The following is a 6,007-nucleotide window of genomic DNA, read 5'->3' on the forward strand; positions in this document are numbered from 1 at the left end:
AGAAGTCAACTTTGAAGCCAAAATATGGACTCCAATGCTTACATTAAATTTACTACTTTGTTTAAATATTGAGTCTTATAATTGTGGTTTAGCTTAACATTAATACCACAGTTGATGACTGACAAATGGAAAATATTCTATCAAAGATGCATTTGATTTTTCTGTTTAATATGTCATTGATTTTATTGAGACAATTCCCAATGTTCCTTCTTCCAACCATCATACAATAAAAAAAAGAGGGGAGATATATGTGTCTACAGAACTGTGAGTTCCTGATCTCTGCAATTTTTATCTTTTTTATTATTTTATTTTGTCTATGTAAAAGTAAATAGTCTCGAAACTCATGCTGGAGCTAAATATAATCTATGAATATAAAAAGTACATTATGAAAACTTAAGGGAATGCAGTACGTTTTGCAGGGTGATTAGAGCAAAGAGCCGCATGACAACAGAAACTTATGAATCTGAGCTTCTGATTTGTTATTGCATAAAATCATTTATTGGTACTCAATCACACTAGTGACAAAAATTACCTCCTATATGTGAATTATTATCGAACTGAACTGTGATATGTATAAAATATTAAATAGTGACTTTTGTTGAGGATGGGAACTCTCCACTTTCTGATTTAAAATGTCACTACATTGTATTCTGCAGGAACAGCCTGTTCTAAAATAATGTTTGGGATAAGATATATGTTTTGGGAAAAAAAACAAATGGAAAATCTTGTGTTGCTCATGGAAAATTTATCCTAAAGCTATTCATAACCATGATACTCACAGGACTGTACATTTTAGAAATGTGAGGAAGAGCAAGTCTTAGGTTTGTATTCTCACTGAGTGTTAGAAATGGTGATAGAAGGGCAGCCAGATTTGTATGCAGGGGAAAGCGTAATACATTAAATCTCCTTGGTAAATAGTAAGTAGTAAGGTCATTGATAAACTGATCAACACGTGCACTGCTGCATTCATCACTTTATTAAACTCTGATGTGTTTGACTGATTGAAAATTCATATGACATGGGTAACAGTTCAGAAAAGTTAGCTTAAAAATTTCATTTTTATAACCATGTACTTACAGCATGTACTGTGAAATATTGACACATTCCTTAAAGTGGGCATTCAATATGTAAAAGAACCATATTGATTGCTAAAGGAATGTTTTTCTTCCACACTTAAAGCCCACAAATCTATAACATTTTCTTCAGTATAATGGGTGATAAGTGGATCATGAATGAATAAATGAATTACATTAAATCATTCCTGAACTCACGATATTTTCACGCCATATTGATCCAAGTAGATAATACTTTAGACAGGGAAAATGTAGTATGCTGAGAAGCAAAATCATCCTGTTTACCATTTATCACAGAGACGGTGGAGAGTGTCTTGAAGCTAAGCCTTAATTTTGAATTTTAGTCCTTTAAACCTCAACTCTCAACTTGTGGTAGGTGATACTTGGGAGTCAGAGTTTCTTGGTCTTTGCTATGTCCTCCTTATCTTTTTTCTTTTTTCTTTCTTTTTTTTGGTTTTTGTTGTCACCTCATCTTTATTTAGAGGATAAAAGAGAGCTTGATTTACTGTTCTAATATGAAAAATGGAAAGGGTTATCAATTTTAATGTTGCATCCTATTGAATGTAATTATGAATCTTCTGTTTAATAATCAACCCAGAAGACTAAGGAAGTGGATGAATAGATCTGTTGTATACGTGACATATTTGTCTTTTTTCAGGGTGTTTTTCACTCTGAATGCTTTCTATGTGTGTCATAGTAATAAATCACAGAATCACTGTGTTCTTCCTTTTGGTATCTAAGAAGTGTTAAAAAATCTATCATGTGGAACTCTGATTCTGATTATGGAGGAGCATCAGAGTTATCAGTATGTTAATTGAACGTGGTTTGGGAACACGTGTCATCTGTCTTACAGCATTTATTTGCATATTAATAGCAAAACTTTGTTCAGTGGAGACATATTCTGACTTTATGCAGCACTAACCTAAGAATTATCTTAGAGCTGATACAATCCAAAATTGTGAACCTAATCATCTTAATTTCTAAATAAAATTTCTTAAACCATTTCCATAAAAGAGAAAATAATGGGGAACATAGCTGACTCAGCTGTCTGGAGCACTGCCTGCCATGCTCTTCCAGATGTTGTGAGCTTGTTCCCAGCACCCACATGATGGTTCCTAGTCATCCATAACTTCCAGGGATCTTATGCCTGCTTGCAACCTCCACAAGCACTGTACATGCACGTGATAAACATACATGCAAGCACAATGCTCACAAACATAGAATATATAAATTTAATAAAAAACACAGGAACAGATTGAAATAAAAAATTATTTCCTAACACAACGTAGAGCTTTATGCTTCCAGGATAGCTATCCAGAATTCTTTAAAAGACAGTGAACATTGCCCGAAGAGGTTGACATTAGGCTTGAGAACCCTGGGGCACATTCCTCCTTTGGGTAGGGGGTAATTATGAGTATTCATATTAATTATACATGTAAGTAGATACTGATGTTACTCAATGTGTCCAGAAGGCCTCTTAACTGACTCTAGCTTAGATGTTTTATCAGAAGGGTCTTCTGAATGCCTTCAGTCACATTTTTTAACCAAGAAATTTGAGTTGTGAAAATTGTGTAGTCATATTAAACTCTTGTTCAAAAGTCTCGAAAGTGCTTGCTTAAACAGAGTTCACTCTTTTTTTTTATTAAATTATAAAAGTTTCCATTTCCGCCCCTCCTCCCAACACCCTCCCACTCCCCCTACTCCCTCTCCTCCTCCCTCTCCATCCCCTAGAGCAGTCAGGGTTTCCTGCCCTGTGGGAAGTTCAAGTTCCTCCCCCCTCCCTCCAGGTCCAGGGAAGGTGAGAATCCAAACAGACTGGATCGCCAAAATCCAGTATATGCAGAGGAAGCAAGTCCCAGTGTCATTGTCAATGGCTTTTCAGAAAGACTCCGGGCCAGCCACATTCAGAGAATCCAGCCACATTCAGAGAATCTGGTTGGATCACTTGCTCATTCAGTCCCAGTTCGACTGGCCTTGGTGAACTCTCATTATATCAGTCCCCTTGTATCAGTGGGTGCTCGCATCCCTCGCGGTCCTGATTTCTTTTTTCATTTTCTTCATCCTTCTGCTCCTCATTTGGACCGTGGAGGGCTCAGTCCTGTGCTCCAATATGGGTCTCCGTCTGTATCGCCATACAACGTCGGATGAAGGTTTCCTCTGCTCTTGCCTTCTTTGCTCACGTTCTCTTTCCTTCTGCCTCTCGTTTGGACCTAGGGAGCTAGGTCCAGTGTTCCAACATGGGTCTCTACCTCCATCTCCATCCATCGCCAGATGAGGGTTCTATGGTGATATGCAAAATATTCATCAGTATGGTTGTGGGCCAAGGCCGGTTCAGGCACCCTCTCCTCTGTCCAGAGGACAATCTGGTGATCTCTCCTTGGACCTGGGATCCCCTTTATAATCAAGGCTCTTGTAAAACATAAAAAGAGGAATATGGTATGTATTCACTCATAAGTGGATTCTAACCATAATTAAAGGTCTTTGAGCCTATTATTCGTGATCCTAGAGAAGCTAAATAAGAAGGTGAACCTGATGAAAATCATGTAGCTATCCTTCTGGAGATTGGAAATAGACAAGAATGCCAGGTAACCTCGGGTGCATTGGGGGGGTGGGGAGGCTGTTGGAAGGGGAGAGGGTTAGAGAGAAGGGAGTAGGGGAGAAATGGGGAAAGATCGGTGGACTGGGATGGGGGGGAGGGAGGAAGGATGGATATGGAATCAGGGAAGTATAAACCTCAACTAAGGGAGTCATTTTAGGGTTTAGCAGAGTTCACTCTTAAACGATCTTGTTATGTAATGCAGGTGCTTCGAGCTCTTCTCAGTAATTGTCAATTCTACAGTCACTGTGATTAAATGTTTTACTCAACTCATAAGAATTACAGTTTGTTCTACTACAATGTGGTTTTGTAATTTATATTTTAATTCATTCCCTATAATTGAACATCTATTTACCACTGTATCTCTCTCTCTTTTCTTTCTCTCATTTTTTTTAAATGGTCTTGTGTAGTCCAAATTTTCCTTAAATCTCATATAGCCAAGGATGTCCTTGAATTTTTGACTCACTTTTTTTCATTTCCCTTGTTACTTGTATGTGCACCATTGTGGCCATTATTGTATTCTTTTATAGGTTCTTTGAAATTTTCATACATGTAGATAATCGATTTTGAATTTTGGTTATTTTTACTGCCATTCATTTATTTCTTCACCTTACTCCCCAATCTAAACACTCCTTCTGTTTATCAAGCTCACATCCTTATTTAATGGTGGTTGTTATGTTTTATGAATTTTTGACCCCTGATATTAATTATGGTTGCTTGCATTAGCATGAATTGTTTCTTCTCTTTCCTCTTTCTCCTTCTCCTCCTCCTCTTTTTCTTCTTCTTCACCCTCCTCTTTTTTCTCTTCCTACTCTTCCTCCTTCTTCTCTTTCTCCTCCTTCTTCTTATTCCTTTTTCTTCTTAATATTTCATTCTATAACCAGTCTTGCTATGACTTCATTTAATAGCTTTAACTTGTGGCTTCAAACTCACTACAATCTTCTAGGCACAGCCTCAAAGTACTAGGATTCCAGCTATGTTCCACCTAAAAAGCAGACTTAATATAGAGCAGGAACTGCTGGTGAGCAAGCACCGGGATCCTGTTAAATGCCTTCTTACTTACAATTTTAAAAGTCTCATCAAATTACTTTTTATTCAGAACAGAAATAAATATTAAAGTGGAAATTTCTTTATTTTTCCAACTTATACTTATTGATCACAAAGATGATACTTATGAACAACAAATAGTTATGTTGCTATAATATTTATTTTGTATTTTTCCTCTTTCATCTTACTCTCTCTCATGGTAAGAGTCTACCAAATAAATTATAAAGTGGTCGTAATGCTGAGAGAAACACAGAAACCCTGAAGGAGATCATTAAAATCCTGAGCTAAGTAGGACATGCATAGACGATATATGAAGATTATTCATATTACTTTATAATTAGAAATTATTTCCAACTCCTTAATGGACAGATATATTTGAAAGCCTCAGTGATACTGGCATGACCAGGTCCTCTAAAATTCATATATTGGGAATTGTAACCCCAAATATATATGATAATGACTCTTGGTATATAATTAGAGTTCAATGAGATTCCAAAGTGGGGGCGGGGGACACATTGGTGGTAGTGGCTTTATTAGAGGAATAAAAGATAATGCCAGTTAATTTACATGTTTTATTATGCCATATGTGACTTTTTGCCATATTATGATGCATCAAGAACACCATCACAACAGGTGATCCAGATGTCCAGACATCAAATCTATGAGTCCAATAAAGCTATATAAATTTTGAAGCCTCAGATATTTTGTTATAGTAACAAATATCAACTAAGAATGATACCCACATATATAGGTATGTTTTCTCTTCCTTCCTCTCCAGACCTGCTAACCTTTTCATTTTTTTCCTATGTTGGTGAATAATACCATCTAGCAGCATCCTGTTACTTAAACATAAAACTGGTTGTCACTCACACTATCTCTTTCTCCTTTAACCATTATACATACAGGAACTAAAGCATTATTCATAATACCTCCAAACATGCCTCCATGTTCTTCCCTCCCTTCCTCATTGAAACAAATTCTGTCCATGCCATTCTTAACCTCTGCTAGATTTCCATAAAAGCCCCTTGACAGGATATCATGCAAATTCCATTAATTCTATGGACACATATAATGATCGACCACCTTCACAAAAGCAGCAACATGGTCGTTGCATTCCTCTGCTGAGAATCACTAATTTCTTTCACTTTCAAGTTGCAGTTTTCAAAGGGCCATGAGTGCTTTAAGAAACTACTCTATTGATGTTTATTACAAAAGCCTAATAGACTAACACTGATGTTCAAGTAGAGCTGTACTTAATTCTAAATGTTGTTCTTGTGTCTTTTGACAAAGA

Source organism: Myodes glareolus, chromosome 26 (assembly GCF_982192425.1).
Source record: "Myodes glareolus chromosome 26, mMyoGla1.1, whole genome shotgun sequence".
Lineage (NCBI taxonomy): Eukaryota > Metazoa > Chordata > Mammalia > Rodentia > Cricetidae > Myodes > Myodes glareolus.